This window comes from Zalophus californianus, chromosome 15 (assembly GCF_009762305.2).
Source record: "Zalophus californianus isolate mZalCal1 chromosome 15, mZalCal1.pri.v2, whole genome shotgun sequence".
Taxonomy (NCBI): domain Eukaryota; kingdom Metazoa; phylum Chordata; class Mammalia; order Carnivora; family Otariidae; genus Zalophus; species Zalophus californianus.
Genome location: NC_045609.1, coordinates 13,858,974 through 13,876,964, shown reverse-complemented (window position 1 = coordinate 13,876,964; position 17,991 = coordinate 13,858,974). Strand labels below are relative to the sequence as shown.

At 47.9% G+C, this 17,991-nt stretch overlaps 1 non-coding gene across 1 annotated transcript; it reads right to left on the bottom strand.

Moving 5' to 3' along the window:
- Positions 1–9,357: 9,357 nt before the first annotated feature.
- TRNAV-UAC lies at positions 9,358–9,430 on the bottom strand. The gene has a single exon. It is a non-coding gene; the product is annotated as a tRNA-Val (tRNA).
- Positions 9,431–17,991: the final 8,561 nt, after the last annotated feature.

The window sequence follows — 17,991 nt, the reverse complement described above, 5'->3', positions numbered from 1 at the left end:
CCTTCCGAGCTTTGGCCCTCAGCTCTAGGTCATGGGTATTTCCCTCTAAGGGCAGCTCTGTTCCTGCTGGCTGTCAAGTTCTGGAATTGGCCCCGGTGGTGAGAAAGGAGGGAGCTTCTCTCCCCTACTTTTCTAACAAACTGTCAAAACGGAAACAGGCCTGGTGTTTAAACCTCAAGCCATCCAGGGTGGGTAAGGTATTGAGAAATGCTCTGGAATAGATTCAAAGTCAATGAGGGGACAAATGTGGATAATGGTAGTTGCAAGAAGGATTTGCACACTGCAGAAAATTTATCCCAATACATATCTGTCTATAACATCCCTTGTTTCTTTATTGCAGAGTTACCTTTACAAGAGAGTCTCTGATCCCAGACTCAGACACGTATCAGTGGAGACCCAGTGGTCACTGTAAGCACAACAACCTGCAATCCCCAACATCCACTCTTGTGCCCAACACTTCTCAGGCTCCAGGGCCACCTCCTTCATCTCTGTCCTTGAAGGAGAAGGCACTGCATCTGAGTACCGAGTACCGAGAAGGTGTGTTTGCACCACTGCTGATTTTGGAGATGACCATGACTTTGGAGTGTACAGAGGATTAGGGCAGCAGAAATGCCAGGATAAGAAAAAAGACAAATTCTTTACCTTGTTAATTCTTTCCCTCCTATATCAAGGGTGTAATAAATTCTTGCATGATGAAGAATTACTTCCCAATAGTGCCAAAAGTCCACCCTCTTCTTTTCACATTCCAATTCAGGGTTCTGGGGGTACACGGAAAAATTACACAGTATGCCTAAAAGTTGTGCATACATTTCGGCTAACATTTTGCAATATCACATAACTTAGATTTCTTTAATTTTGTACACAAATAGATAGAATATATCTGCTGTGCAAAAGCAGTTCTTAACATTAGCAGCTAAATGAACTTTGTTAGAATTGCAAATAGTTTTATTTTTCTAAAAATACACATGGAGGTGAAATTAAATCTTTAATAAATATCTTTTAAAAATGTTCAGATCTATTTAAATAATTTTATTTTAACTTTTGATATTCACTAAGTAATTTGTATTTTGCATTTCGGTTGCAATGGATAATTTTGACTATTCTGGAAAAAATCAGTTTTTTGAAAACATAGCTAAAATAATTAAATTTCGAGCTTCTCACATTAACGTTAATCTACATATTGATTAAAATATATTCAAATTTTGTACATTTTAATATAATTACATTTATTTTTAATCTGTTAGATTTTGCTATCAAAGGAACACAGATTGTGACAATCTTGATTATAAGAATATAATTAACGATTTTGCCGAAACGAAGGCAAGAAAATGAATCTTTAAAAATAAATATATAATCATTTGTAAATTCATTTCTTTATTCTTATTACTCATCCAAACATTGCTTGCCAAACAACATCCCAGACAGTCTTGCAAAGGATCAGATTCCTCCCCCTTTGATATTTTGCTAATATTTAGTCATAGAAAAAAATATAGCTCTACAAATACTTTTATATTTTGTGTTGTGAAGGCATATCAAGGGGGAGGACAGAATATTTTTTAAATGGTTTATTGGCTTGACTTACAACTTTCAAATAACTAGACATACAGCACAAGAGCACCAGGCCCGGGAAGGTTGGGAGTAGGCAGCTCTCCAACCTCTCTGGCTGCTGACCAAACCGTGTTTTCTAACTTTATTGAGTAGCTACACCTGGACGGGCACCCTACTAAGTGCTCTCATGTACGTCCTTCATCCTGGCCACAGGCCTTTGGAGGTAGGCACCGTTCTGATTTAGATGGGGAGGCTGGGATGCAGGGAGGGAAGTTACTGGCTCATGGTCACAGCGTGATGACCAGATGAGTGGTCCCTCACCCTGGCCTCTGGGACTCCAAATCTCTCTGCAACCATCCCCGCCACTTCCCGCTTCCCCACCTTCCCTCCCCCTCTCCGTGGCAAAGGCTCACAGGCCACATCTGTTTCTTGTTTACTTCCTAGAGATCCTCTGATAAATGCTTTAATTGTGTCACCTGTTATATACCTCTTTAAAACTACCTGCATCAATACATCTGTTATGGATTTCAAGCTCATTAAGTAATCTAAACACGCCGTATGCCATGTGCAGACACTTGATAAATTACATTTTTGCCACCATTGTATTTGTAAAACTCGTGAAACAGCTGAAATGCTTAATACATTTCACTGCATTAAGAACTGAATTAATAAACACTGGTATAACCATTCGATGGAATATCATACAGGAAGTGAGAATATTGGTGATGAAGGCTACCAAAACATGGAAAACACTTAAAACAGATACAACGGTAAGTGAAAAAAAAAGAAGCATATAAAATTACACATACCATATGTCAGAATTAGGTAAAAATTAGTATATGCACGAAAACAGACACACAGGAAAAGAAAAAGACAGAAACTTACCACTAAATGCTAATAGTGGTTGTATTTAACAGTGGTTATTAATGTACTAGAGTGATTTTTTTTTCTTTTATTCTCTTTTATCTTATTTTTAAAATGGTTTGGGATTAGGTTAGTTTCATACTGAAAACATATTATTTGTTTAGAATGCATTTTTTTCCTGCAAATAATGAGGGATTTTGGCTCAATTTCGTATGATCTGTGCTACCACCTAATCATTTGCATGACATGCCTATCTCCCTGGCTCTGTGCATTCTTCAAGATGAAAGCTACCCTGGCCGAGAAGGCTCTCCGTAAGTCTGCCTCTTGTTGGCAAGATGCATTTTACAGATCAAGTACTTTAGCCTTTGTCTTATAAATTAGGAGGAGCAGAGATGAAAAGGACCGAGGGTCTTGAGGTTTTAATACAAACTCTGCCAAAAGAAAAGTTCTATCACTTTCTAAAGGCAATGCTGTCCATCAAATGCTCCCCAGGGACATGGAACCGCACCACTTGGTCAGAGAGCTCCAGATAAAAGCAGCTTGTGCTCAGAACGCCTCCTCTCTGTAGTGACCAGTGCCTCTGGGCACGTCATATCTCCCAGGCCTTTGAGGGAATTCTGGCATCCTCATAGGGATGGGCCGGATTGGGAGCGAGCCTTGAGGGCCATAAAAACATCTGTGAGTAGCTAGGAAGAACCCCTCAGAAGCTGGGATGAAGGTTTCTTTAAAAAGCCCTGCCACGAGCCTGCGTTACACATCCGCTTCACCTGAGCCTGTCTTGGGTTTTAAGATCAAGATCCCTCACCCAGTGGTAAGTGTCAAGAACAGGAAAGACTTAGTCAATGGAAAAATCAAAATCTCTGCTGTCTCTTCCCATTCTTCCCCCCTTCTTTCCTTCCTTCCATCCAAAAACCCACTGTGTGCCAGCTACTGTCCCAACACCGAGGACCCAGAGTCACATTAGACATGGCGGTGGCCTGGAGGAGCTTGAGGTCCACCCCTTCCCACTGAGAGCTTGGTCCTGGGATCGCCCAGAAGCTTGTGGGAAATGCAGATTCCCCCCACCCCTGCCCCACCACAGACCTACTGACTCAGAATCTGGATTTTTAACAGATTCCCCAGGTGACAGACAGGCACACAAAAGGCTGAGAAGCTCTGGCCAACAGAGCTCTGGGAAGGCAAGCCCAGTGTTTTTCTGAGTAAGGTTAAGAGTGGACCGTGTTACTTAGCTGGTTTTGCACACATCATCCAGAATTACAGGTGAGTGTTGCAGGGTGCATTGCTGTCCTCAATCACGAGGACAGTGATCACCTGTGGGAGCGGAGAGTCCCTGTGGGAGGCTTTGTGGAGGGGACAGGCAGACAGGGAAGCGGAGGAGAGAGGAGGAGGTAGGCATGAGCTTCCGTGGAGGAGCAGCCAGGGGACCGGGAGTGCTGGCCGAGCACATGTACACAACAGTGGAGGTCCTGGGCCTGAGCAAACAAGTTTGAAGGGATGCCTTCCTGGTAGCCTCATCTGAGCAGGATGTGCCTTCCCTTTCGGGCTGAGAAAACCAAATCGCTTCCCGTGCTTTGCCTCCTGAGCCTGCAGATGGCCTCTCAACAGAGGAAGGCCTTCAAGGGCCCTGGACTCTGCCAGGGGCATGAGGAGCAGGAAATCCAGTCCCTAGTCCTGCTGAGAGAAGGATCCTTGGGGGCGGCAGAGACTTGCATTTTTTGTGTGGGGTTGTTTTGTTGTTGTTGCTTGTTTTGTTTTGTTTTGAGAGAAGGAAGTTTTCTTTGTGCTCAGGTCAGCCTCCCCTCTACCTACATAATTAAACTTGAGACAATACACACGTTTCAGAAAGGATGCTTCAGGAATAAAAACGATGTCGGAGTTTTGACCAAGCCTACACAGTTCTTGCGTGCCTCCAGCCCTTCTCGGTGACAAGAAGTGGCAGAAGTATCCAAGTTTGGAGTCTCACCTGGGTCTCCAGAATGCCCAGACACTGTCCTGGGCATGCCTCATCACACAGGTGTTATAAAGAATGCCTGTGATCTTTCCTTCCTTTTGGCCCTCTGACTTTCTATTGCCTTGGGTGGAAACCAACGCTTGGCATTGTAAGTTATTAGGCAAGAGAGGCAGAGGTGAAGATTTATGTCTTCCTTCCGTCGGAAATTATATATATGGACAACATATTTCATATAACCTTTCATAGAACATACTCTGTATTTTTTTGGCACATGCAGGAAGAATTCAAGTACATTTGTTCTAGATGGAAATAAAAACAGTGAGTTTCTTCTTCTCATAGTTTTTGAAGAAATAATTTATAAGGTGCCAATCTCTTGTATATGAGAGCTGTACTTCCCAAACTAAACACAGAGCATCAGGAATCAGTTGAAAGAGGGGCACCTGGGTGGCTCAGTCCGTTATGGTCCCAGGGTCCTGGGATCGAGCCCCGCATCGGGCTCCCTGCTCAGCAGGAAGCCTGCTTCTCCCTCTCCCACTCCCCCTGCTTGTGTTCCGTCTCTTGCTGTGTCTCTCTCTCTCCAATAAATAAATAAAATCTTACAAAAAAAAAAAAAAACTCAAGGTGCCAGCAGATTTGGTTCGGGGTGAGAGCCTAACTCCTGGCTTGCAGATGGCTGCCGTCGTAGTGTGTCTTCATGTGGCACGGAGAGCGAGAGAGAGAGAGAGAGAATTTGAGCAAGCTCTGGTCTCGCTCACTCTTCTTACGAGGACACTAATCCCGCCTCACCTTGGGGCCTCACCCTCAAGATGTCATCGGAACCTAATCCCTTCCAAGGACCCCACCTCCAAATACCATCATGTTGGGGGCTAGGGAATCAACATATGAATTTGGGGGGGGGGGGGACACACATTCAGACCATAGCAACTTCCAAATGTTAAAGACAGAGCATGAACTAACACTGCCACAGAGGTTTTCAGAGCCCTGCACAAGTTACCCGATAAATATTCGTTTATGCACCCACAAACACTTCCCGGCTGTTAGTTAACATCACTTGGACACAAGCAACATCGACTCACCCTTATACATAAAATCACAGCTTCCCGTTGTCTCTCCATTCAAGAAAAACCTCTTCATGTGGCTGACAAGAACATCTGAAATTCAGGTTTGTTGCTTTTCCAACCCAGCTCTCACCACCCCCTCTTGTTTTCTTTCTCTGCAACCTCACGCACTCTCTGGAGTGTGGGACGCTGCCCCTGGCTTGTGTTAGGGCCTGTCTTTACGACGGGGCAGGTGGAAAGTTGTGCGGAGAAGGCGGGATTTGAGTTGGGTCAAAGGACAAGTAGAATTTCCATAGGAAGGGCCGGTGGGCGCGCACACACACACAGGGCGTGTGTGGCCAGGGAGCAGTCTTGGAGGAGCGAAAACCTAACGCTTGGGCCGAGAATGGACAATCTTCTATTTTACAGGGTTCCTGGGCAGCTAAACATCGACTTCCTTACCAAGAGGAATCGAGTCTAGCTTTTCCTCGAAGGTAACTCTGAGGGCACGTGACTAATGCAAAGCCTAGAGGTTAGGCTTCCTGCCTCTTCCTCCAGTGTGTGCTCTGGAAAGTTTACTTGATATTTTTCTCTGTTGTTTTCGCAGAAGAGGAGCCCATACATCTCCCCCAGGCTCCGCCGGAGTAATTTTCAAAATGTGTACAAAACGTCCGCGACACAGCAGGTAACCATCTGGTCTCTGAGCCAGATGTGTGCGTGCTCGCGTGGCTGCGGGCGCGTGCGCGCATGCGTGTGCGTGTGCGCATGCGTGTGTGTGCGCGCGCGCGCACGCGCTGGTCATGCTGAGTTGGAAGGGGGATGCCGCGGGACAGGCTGAGTGAGCTGCGTTCCCAAACATGGGCAGTGCCTCAGTTCTGAGGCTGACACACCACAGTGGGGTGCATTCCCGGGGAGTGGCTAAAGCCAGGGTTCCCTTTCACCCACTGCAGACAGAGCGTAAAAATATCTCCAGTGGGCACTTTTCCCAAACGGGCTTGGGGGGAGAGGAAATTCACTTTCAGGAGAAATACTGCCTATTTAAATAAAACGAAGTCCCCTGGAGAAGGGTGGGGGTGTCAGACTTAACTGGGGTTCATTTCCTAGCGTGTTTAGGAGGAAAAGAGTGCCTGGTTGCCTTTGGGAGACCTGGGGGGAAGGTTGAGGTCCGACACCGCTCTGCAGGGGAGGGAGGTCGACCCAGGGAAGGTGAAGTTCTCCTCTGGCCAAGTTGCCAATTCCTCTTGTGAGGCCTGGGGCCAGGCACCCGGCAGCTGGCTGTCCCCACCCCGCACGGGGACAGCTCTGGACAGAGCCCCAGGCCCACCCTAGCTCCTGCTTCCTGCGACAGCCACTCGGGTGCCCACGCCTCAACCAGCCTTATTTTCAAGCCACCCAAAAATAACAACATTTGATATGAGGCCTCTGAAGGCTTTGGCTAGGGTCATGTTTCCAAATTCTTGACTCAAGTATTGTAAATGAGAACTGCTTTTCTTTTTTTTCCAGTCAGGCTATCCCCCCCCCTTTTTTTTTCTGGAGATGTTGGGAGAACCCCAACCAAGGAATCAGTGCTTAATGGGTCACAGGGTATAAATAGTAGTGTTGAGACCATAACACAAGGCTCTTTGTACTATCATGCAACTAAACCCCCCCAAAAAAAAAAAAAAAAAAAAAGAAGAAGAAGAAGAAAGAAAGAAAGCTTCTAAACAGACCAGTTAGCATACCAGCATGGGGCTCTGTGGGGGTGTGCGGCATTGCTGAGCACAAGCTACATTCTATATTTGTCCACTCCAGCCTTCCACTACTGACATCTATTTACAGCCTCGCAGTGTACACAGGATACCCTATTCACGAAATAGGTACTCACACACACACACAAAAATCATTCCGTATATATTTTTGTGCTGCTGATAGTCCATAAACACAAATTAAAACAAATAAAGTCAACCCCAAAGGGAGAAACCTGAGCTCTGGGCTCACCTCCCCAGCCCCTAGCTCTGTAAAGGTCAGTGGGTAGGAAGCTCTTCTCATCTGTAAAATGGGGACAAACATACCTGTTCACTGAAAGCTGGCTCTAAGTGATATGTGCTGTAGCTTCGAAAATTAAAAGATGGAATCTGGGGGCTTCTTTGCTTTGAGGCACTCTTTAAATACGAGATATTATTCTAATTAAGCTAAATTTTCATCATGGGGTCAGTGCTTTGATGAAGTTAAATGGGATGATCCAAAGTATTTATTAATTTGCTACCAGTCATTGTATTTGGAGACCCTGAGGGATCCTGAAAATTGATTAATTATGACAGCCCTGACGGTGTATTTCTGGGTGATTATGGCAAGCCTTGGGTGGTATTATAAGGGATGCCAATTTTCATGTGACAGTGAAATTCATGGCTCTAACATAAGTACTATTATACCAGTAGAAGGGACCAGGCTGAGGGACATGTGACTTAGCAGCTGACAAGTGCAATAATTCTCAGAACTCCGTGGCTCAGAATGTGTGCTGGCTACTAAGAACTGGGATTTTAGAAATAGAAAGTTCAGATTACAAGCCTACTGGGCAGAAACTTGAACTGGTGCTGGCCACATGCCCTGGGTACTCGGGGGTGGGCCAAGGTTCTGGCCATTCAGCATCCTCTGTTTGAATTCTGAGCCTGTAAGCAAAAAGGTAAATAAAAAATAAAAAATCTTCTTTGGCAAAGAGCCTCTTTCTTTTGTGGGCTCTCCTATAGGGCTCCTTGGGCAGGATTTACCTCTGGGCTGCCATGATCTCAACTCCCCATCTTTTGGTGGGTGGTGCGTGGGGTGGGGGGGACGGGGTGGGAGGGAACACTTTTGTTCAAGTTGTTGGATTAACCAGGAAATGAGCCAGAGAAAAAAGCAGTGGGGGGCTGAGTGGGGTTCACGCTGCACTGGGGAGGTAGCTCAGAGGTGACTCCACCTGTTAATGAGGTTTAGTGTTTCAGTGGCTGGTATTTGAGTCAGTGGCCAGGGGAGAGAAGCAGAGAAGGGTACAGGCAGCATTGCTTAGTCCTAGCGCTCCCACAGAACCTGGATACAGCTGCGCTCTGATACCAGGGACCAAGGAGCACACGTTGAGTGCCTACTAGGTAGTGGACACGGTGCCAACAAGCACTTTCCACAGATCATCTCATTCAAAGTGCACAGACTTCCTATGGGACTGTGCTATTCTTATGCCCAGTCCACACACAGGAACAGAAGCTTAGAAGAAAGTGTGTCCAAGATCACACAGCTAGTGACATTGTGGAGGCGGAATTGGAACCCAGACTTCTTGATATCAAAACCTAGGCTATTCCTGACTTGGCTAAACTTCTTCCTTTCCCATACCTCTCAAGCACAGCACAATGCAGCCAGGATTCATGCTATCTTAGGGGTGAAGTCAGGGGAGCCTCCAAGAAAAAAGGTCACAGTACCGTACAGACCCCAGGACCGGCCCTGGAGGAGAGGGCTCCTGGACTCCTGCTCCGCTCCATGCTCTCAGTGCCCTGCAGCCCTGCTGGACAGAAATCAGGAATATCTGGCCCTGGACCTGGGGACCTTCGGTGCGAGATTTCAGCTTATTCTCTGTGCCATAAATTGATAAAAAGAATACCTGCATTTCGGGACGTTTGTACACACCCAGGAAATAGTATTTAAAAGGATTCTGGGGGCATCTGGGTGGTTTAGTCGGCTGAGCATCTGACTTTGGCTCGGGTCACGGTCTCGGGGTCCTGGTCTTGGGCTGGAGTGGGGCTCCCCTGCTGGTGGGGAAGCTGCCTGTCCCTCTCCCTCTACCCCTCTCCCTGCTCGTGCTCTCTCTCTTTCTCAAATGAATAAATAAAATCTTTAAAAATAAATAAATAAAAGTAAATAAAAGGATCCTGATTGGCAAAGATGAAAATAAGCCTGTTTTCTTTTGCTCAGTTTCATCCTCCCACTTAAATGGGGACTAAGGCAACTTTGGGGTTCCCCTGGGGATCAAACCCAGGAGCTTCTGCATGTAAGGCAGATGTGCTAACCACTACACCATGGAACCTGAACATTCAGCCTTTGCTTTAAAAAAGCATGTACAACCAACAATCACCCTTATCCATGGTTTCACTTTCCCTAGTTTATTACCTGCATGGGGCCAATTGGTGGGGAAGTAAATGATCTTCCTGACACGTCAGTGGCCTGATGCCAGGTCACGAACCCACGTCACTCACGTCACTTCATCTCATCTCATAGGCATCTTATCATCTCCCGTCATCACAAGAAGTACAATAAAATGTTTCGAGAAAGGGATCACATTCACATAACTTTTATTACAGTATATGCTTATAGTTGTCCTACTTTATTATTGTTGTTCATCTCTTACTGTGCCTGATTTATAAATGAAGTATGTATTTATCATAAGCATGTATGGATAGGAAAAAAACAGCATACATGGGGTTGGGTACTATCCTCGGTTTCAGGCATCCCCTGTGGGTGTTGGAAGCATCCCCCTGGATAAGGGGGACTGCTGTACTCTGCATCCTAGCCTCCCAGGGGCTACCCTGGTTAACTTCCTCAAGCTGCTGTGACCACAGCCCTAGACTCTTATATGGCGAACTTTGAGACACAAACTTCTCACCCTAAATCATGCCAACTTCTGCTCCTGCCAAGAATTTCTGAAGAAAGATCAGTGCCCTGAAATCTTTACTGCCCCTTCATCGATGCCAATTCAACACAGCATCCCTCAGTAAACACCCGAAGAGGTTATCTCGGATGCTTTCCTTGGATTGATTGCTCCTGTTTTCAGATCCCCCGGTCTGCTCATCTCTGCCTTCCCGGGGAGACTGAGAGCCTCCCCAGTGCCTGGAGCCAGCACAGCGCCTGGTGCCCGCGAGTGAGCGGGTCGCGCTCCTTGAATGGGGGCCACAGCGGCGGAGTCAGCCAAGCAGCAGGGCCCGTGCCGCACAGGTGCAAACACGGATCCTCAGCCCTAACTGGTACCTCGGCAGCCTGGCCCGCTGCCGGTCAGAGGTGCTTTTGCATCATCTCCTCAAATCCCTGCCTGACGCCTGGGGGCTGGGGAGGACGGGACAGCTCTGATTTTTGCCCCAAGGTGTGTCCCAGTCTCACATCAAGTCATTCTTATTCTCTTATCTAGGCATTTGTCATCTGCCAAGACAAACCCTGCTCCAGTTTGCAGAATTGAGACATATTCGCAGCCTTGGAGTCATCTTCCACGCCCTCCTTACCCCTGCCCGAAATCAGATCCGTCTCCAAACCTTATCAACAAATCTCTTTGAAATTCTCTCCTGGCTCCTTCTCCTTCCTAGCAGCCACCCTGGTCCAGTTCCACAGAAGGGGAGTAATGTGACAGCCTGTCCATGGCCTTAACTCCCGGGCCCCTGGTTCTTCCGTTCTCCCTCAGTACCCGGGCCAGGGCTGGCTTCCTTACGGCCTCCCTATGCTTGAGTCTCTGGGCCCTTGGAAGTCCCACCTTCCCCCATTTAGTCAAGTATGATTCCCCATTACCCCCCAGTAATTAACCTGCAGTGAAAGAAGTCACAGATTCTTCTCCTTGATCTCAAAACACTTGATGCTAATTTCTGCTCTCCCTGAGGTCCTCTTGCCTCCCCTCTGCTGTGCCTCCTCTTGGGCCTTGCTGGTGTTCGTCCATCTTCGGCATGAAAACCTCCTAGTCCCTTCCACCCTTGTGTGGCCCATTCTCTTCTTGGAACTGCACACCCAGAGTGTGGACCAGGCCCCTCTGCACCTGCCTGAACGCTGTCTTAGAGCAGATCCATAATTCAGGGTGCATTGCTTGAAATTTCCAAATAGATTCTAATAGGGTCTGAATCTTATTTATCTTGTGTTCCTCACAGTACCTTGGGAGGGAAGAACTTATGGAAGCTGGTGCTCAGGATTGATCTGTGCTGAGAAAAAGTAGGAACGTGTTAATTAAGAAGTGGGCGACATGTCTTCTTTGGGGAAGAAAGGGCTTGCCCTGGGGATTTTGTTGGCGCTAGCTGCTGCTGCTACGTATTTTCATTTCTGCTTGTTCTCTCTCCTTCTCCTTCCCCTTTTCCTTCATGGTCACCTGCTCTCTCTCTCTCTCTCGTGGGCCAGTCCTTTTACGGTAGGCTACAAGACTGCTAGATCTTAAAAAAATTACAACAATCTAAAATCCTCAGTGCCTTCATGTATCGTTTGTCAAACGAATTCATTCATGAAGCTTCTGGTACCTAGAATCCACAAAAATCCCATGCCACCGAAGCCGCATACCTCCTTCTTTGTTCTTCATGCCTAAACAATGGCCTTGCAAGGTTTTAGTCCTAAAGCACTTGATCTGTTGCTATTTCTTCTCTGTTTTCTCCTCCTCCTTCCACCTCTATCCTATCCTATTCTATTTTCTTGTGTCTTCTTAAAAGTGATTATGAAATAAAGTTCCATAATTATTCATTATATTCATTGGACATGATCATATTTGCTATAGCAAGAGGCAGTCCACGGAGATGGATCAGTGGGAAATGGGTGACTTAGGAAATGACCTCTGTATCGCCTATGAAAAAAATTCAACATATTAATAGGAGCTGAGATTGTTGGTGCATTTGTTATTAGAATTGCCGAAGGTGATTATATATATACATATATATATTTCTAAAAATCACCTTACCTTCTGGATTGAAGTTGCAGAGTCAAGATGTGCGTGGGTACTGATCTCTCCCCTAGAGCACTCTGCGTTGACTTTGAACACCACCGACCACCTACAAGGGGGCGGTCAGTGGAAGCTAAATAATAATGCTGCACCTTGTTGGCTCGTGCTGCTACAAGCCACAGTAGAGCCAAGGAACCTATGGGAGAGCCCCCTGAGAAACCCAGGTAGAATACTGGGAGAGGAAATGAGAAATAGACCACAGGATACATAGTTCCATGCAGAGACACTGTGTGTTTTAAAGCTAATAATTTATGTTTTCTTTGCGATAGCAATTCCATATTTTATTCAGCATAGCAATCACCACAATTGATTCATAAAAGCAAAATTGCCTAATCAATGGACTAGAAATACAGTCGCTGTGAATATAAATTCTTTCCTCTTCTAATGATCCCCAGCTAATCATTTCAGCTCTTCTGGCTCGTTTTCCTGATTAAACCGGGAGAATAAAGACAACAGGAACATGTGACTCCCACATTAGCAAACTAAGCATGAAGAATGAGAATGAACCCGTGGGTAAGCAAAGGGTTTGGTGGGATTTGTTTAATCCATTCCATGGCACATCTTAACTAATATTCCCTGCACTGGCAGGGCCCCCGAAAGTGTTACCCTGAAACGCTGAACACCAGTGGTAAAAGAAGATGGGATTTAGGGTTAGAGGGTCTGGATTTCAATGGAGGCTTCACCGAGTAACTTTCAGCAAGGTGCGACTTTTCCTTACCTCAGTTTTCTGTTCTGCAAAAGGGTTTCTGATGCTCTTGTTTCAAAGACCTGAGAGAAGCAAAAGGCCTTGTAAATCACACAGCATTACTGCGCGAGTGTTCAGCAGCTTAATTGTTTTTGCAGCACAACTTAGAAAGCTATGCCTGTTTCTGTAGGCAGCACCCTCGTCTGATCCCAGCGACGTTTTGCCCCCAGTGTGTCTCTCCCTAGCCCGGAATGATATCCAGGCACAACTCTGCTGATTTTTTTCTCCTGAAGTCTCAGGTCCAACTGGTGGTATGCCGCTTCCTTCAGCACAACATTGGCACATATCTGCTCAAGCAGGGGAAGATTCTCCTCGCCCGGTGGCTGATGGGAGGGCCAAGTGCACATGGCCAAGCTGGACGGGCCAACAGGCACGCCCCATCCACCCGTATGAGGAGAACACTGCACAGGAAGGATGGGTGGACTTCTCAGCAAGGGTGCAGCACGATCCTTCCCCTGGCATTCTGTGTGACGCGCCTGTGCCAGTAATTACAGTGGCATCTTGGTAGAGAGGGAAGTGGTACAGACAGAGGGAGGAACGGGAGAGGCATTTTATAGTTTGTGAAGATATAAGTCTTGCCACTTATAAGAACAAATTACAGGGGCGCTTGGGTGGTTCAGTGGGTTATGCATCTGACCCTTGATCTCAGCCCAGGTCTTGATCTCAGGGTCGTGAGTTCAAGCCCCGTGTTGGGCTCTAAGCTGGGTGTGAGCCTACTTAAAAAAAAAAAAAAATTACAGATCAAAATCTCAGAGGCAGCCCCCTCACCTGGGCTGTCCCAACATGTCTTCAAGCCACCTTCTTCCTGCATTCTCTGTCTGGGCCACGCCATCCCTGTCAGCAGGGCGTGAGTCACTCTCCTCAGCTGCTGGTGGCTCCCAGTGGCATCCCACAGCTCTGCCCATGTCCTCACAGTTGTAGAGCTGACTGCTATGAGTTCAGTTCTGGTCATCGCTCCCTCAATGGCAGACAGGCAGACCGATTCAGAGCAAAGAAGTCTGAAGACACGCACATTGACCAGTCTTCCGGCCTACCGGCCACCACCCTGCCCCTTCATGCTGGACTAGCTCTGCCCTGACATCCAGGCAGGGAAACCCCTACTTCCCAGAAGCTGTCCTCTCCTGGGATGAGGGCTGCTTCCTGTGACCCTGCAGGTTGAGACGCTCAGCCTCAGGGGTCACCACTCCCGTGGGCTGCAGTGGTACGTGTGCCCTTGGATTGAACACACAGCAGCTCTGCTTTGGGGGCTGAGGCAGAACACTAAGGTTAGCTCCCAGCATCCCACCCCTCAGCCACTGGTTTTGCCGGGATTGATTCTACCCCAGGCTCCAGGAAAGGTCCCTAACTAGATGGAAGTCAGGGCAAACCCCCTCCCTCTGCCCTGGGATTGGATAGAGCGAGGTAGACCTAAGCCAATCAGAACAGAGTATTCCCTTGGTCACGTGACGACGTCAGGACTGAGCCAACCAGAGAGAAGCTTGGTGCTCTTTCCACCCCCCCACCCCTGTTCTGGGAGGAATGCCCCGCTCTCTTTCTTCTTGGATGTGAATAAAGAAGTGTGTCAACCATGTCACAATCTCAAGGGAAGCCTGCCTGAAGATAACATCAACACAGGGAAGGTAGAGCCAAGAGACCGAGAGAGACGTGGTCTCAAACCTGAAGTGAGTCAAACTCGGAGCTGGCCTGCCTGTGGATTTTTCAGTTCCAAGAGCCAATGAGTTCCCTTTGTAGTTTGAGCCTATTTAAATAGGCTTGCTTGTGACTTTGCATTTGAAAGAATCATAACTGATAGAAGGTCATGGTCTGGGGAGGCCCGCGGAGAAGGAGAGAGAACTTGGAAGTCGAGTAGGCCATCCTACCCAGTTGTTTGGACAGACACTGGTCTAGATGTTGCCCTAAAGATATGTTTTGTATGTGACTAACATTTAAATCAGCAGACTTTGAGTTGATTGCCCTCTGTCATGTGGGTGGGCCTTGTCCAATCAACTGAAGGCCTTAAGAGCCAAGACAGGTTTCCTGAAGAAGAGGGATTTCTCCTCAGGACTGCAATGTAGACACCCTGCCTGATTTTCCGGCCTATGGATTTCAGACTCCAGACTGCAACATCAGCCCTTCCGTGGAATTCCAGCCTGCCACACAACCTGCTTGAGCCAATTTATTAAAATCTCTCTATCTTTCAGTCTATATCTATCTATATAAAATATATATCACAGAACTAACAGGAGAGATACACATACACATGTATGTACAGGTGTGTGTGTGTATATATTCTGTTTCTCTGAAAAACCCTGACCAATACGATGGCATAAGACTTGTCCACTAAGATAGGGCAAGCACTAGTTCCACTGATTTGGTGGCGAAGTCTGCTTTGGGAGATGATGATGGGGAACCCTTAATCTCTGAGAGTCTCAAGCACCACCTTGCAAGAGGTCATCACCATGGAGCCCAGAGTCTCAGCAGGTGAGCACGGCACGATGACAGGGAACTTGGGGCAGAGAGCCATCCCCTAGGATATGTCAGGAAAGAAACCAAAAGTAAGGAGCAGAAAACTTACCATGCCCTGGGGCTTAAGGCAGATCTCCAGCCATAGAGGAGGCCTAGGCTGGAGGGCAGGACAACCAAGTAACACCTGAGGGTAGGACCAAGGGAGAGCCCAGGCTGTGGACTTGGGCAGCATGGGCCAAGAAAGGGAGGGGGTATCTGGAAGCCACGACTGAGGGGCCGTGGAGCCATTTAGAAGCCTTCTCCAGGGGCAGCGGTTTCAGGACAGGGCAGGGAAGGAGACTCAGGGAGTCACATGCGAACTCAGTGGCACAAGGTGATCCTGAGATGAGCGAGGCGCTCACAAAGTCCTTCGTCATGCCTGCATTGGCCGGGGGACTGGGGCAGACGTGAGCCTTCTTGGTGGGACATAGGAGCATAGGGCAGAGGAGTTTCAGTATCTCCTCCTCTGTGCAGTGTCCCTTGCTCCCCCTCCCCCCCCCCTCCCGCTACAGAGTGACCATGTCTTCCCAAACCTACATGGTGACCTAGAAATACATTCATTGTGGCTCAGGGAGAACAAAACAGCTCCCATATTAGCAATCCCACATGAAATCATTAGCACACATTGAAATAAGACCCTCTTGGTTTTACACACTCCCTTTACCACACCTTACATAGTAGCAAGGGTACCTCCAGGCTCTTGTCAGATGTCCCCAAAGGAAGAATCCTCTTTGGGGATCTGCTTTCAGACTTCTTTGTTTCTTGTGGGCTTCCTATGGGGACTGGCGTGCCGGGCAGCCTACCCCCAGGTTCTCGCAGCCTTGTGAGAAGAAGTTGGCAGTTTATCCTGGTGCCCGTGGCCTCCTGTCCCCCACTGTGGAGCCCGTGGCAAACCCAAGCGTAACAGTTCCACGAGGCCGAGTAGAAATGTGACCCTGTGGCTTGTAACTGTACCAAAGCCATGAGCACCAACTCCCAGGAAAGGCTGTGTCCTTAGGATGAGCTTGGGATTTGGGGGAACAGTATTGGGTCAATACTTTACAGATGACCAGAGAAAAGTTGTCTAGAAGCTGGTCTCTGTCTTGATATTTTTGTAAATTATCTGTAAGGGGAAGTGAGTCCCTAACTTCATGTAAAGCAAAGCTTCTATAGGTGGAGAAATCCCAGGGTGAGCAATAAGTCTGTCTTTTTACATTATCCTAGAGCCTACAGTGTATTTTCATGTTCTTGATTCTAGACCTGATGCTGTAGGGATTCGCATTCCCTCCCTGCCTGTGGTGTGCTGAGTGACACGTACATTTAGTTAATTTAGATACAACTGGCCTTGGCCCTTGCTGCCGGAGACAGACCAGACCTGGAGCACCCTCAGGCCTCTCCATGCCAGCTTCTCTCTGGCCCCTCGAACCTGGTGGCCTTCCTTTGTCCTCTCGCAGATCCCCACGTTGGAGCTGGGCGGAGAAGAGCCATGCAGACTTGCGACTGAAGCTGGAAGGGACAAATGGCTGGAAATCCATTCCCACCGCGGGTGGTGGGGGAAGGTTCCAAGGAGTGGCGTTTTGGATGGAGAACTCTGGAGGTGGAGGGGGGTGCAATTTAAATGGGCAGTTCAAGAAGGCCGATCAGAGAGATCCTGTCCACAAAGGGCCTGTGGGGAAGCCCTGAGTGTTGCGATCTCAGGTGTTGGGTGAGGGAAGAGAAGATGATTGGTTGGTCACCCCCCACCCCACTCTCCGATGCATCCTGTTCGGGGATAAAGAACTAGACTCTAGGTTTATTGGTGTGACTGCCGCAAAGAGACTTGACCTACGTCTTCACTTAGCCCTCACAATCGACTTAAGAAGTAGGTACTCTTCTTATCCCCATCCTACAGAGGAGGAGGCTGAGGTTTAGAGACAGCACAGAACTTACCCAGGCTCTCGTGCCTTTGACCACTTCACACTGTTCTTAGCAAAATCTTTCACTAAAGAAACCACTGCAACCAGCTTCAAAGGCCACCTGGGGAGCCGTTAGGGAGCCATGCTGCTGCGCATCCTTCCTGCCACCCCCCCTTCCCTCTCTCCTCCCGTGCCAGGAGAAGGTGGGGGGCCAGAGCTGGCACAGCCAGCACCCACTCTGGGTTCGGCCATCAGAACCCATTCCCACCATTGCTGGGGGCCACCCTGAGGAAGGCTGTCACCACCCAAACCCAAGGAGAACCTGCTTCCTGCCTGCTTCCTCCTGCTTTACCTGCACCCCCAGCTCCTACCCTTGTAAAAGCATCTCGGGATACGTCACCCTTCTGACTCAGACTCTGGTGTGGTTTGTGGGCATATGCACCTGATCTTTTCTTCCTGGTTTTGCTGATCTGAAGACTCAGAAGTTCTGCCTGGACCCTCTTGCCTGGCTAAACCGTTTCTGTAGGATCCCTGGGCTTGCTTAACCATCCCAAGATCTGTCCCACCGAGCTGAGCTCTGTTCCTTCTCCCGGTCCCTTCTGGCAAGCCCTGCCCTGTGGCTGGCCCTGCTCAGTTACCTCCTGCATGCAGGCCTCCTGGTGCTCCCTCCCCGGCAGAATGACTGTGTTTCCACTGAATCTTCCAAATATGTTTTTATGACTCTTATCTTATTGTTTACTATTTTGCACCCCACTTCCCTCATAAGAGGCTAAATTTATTGCTTTAACAAATATTTACTGAGAACATTC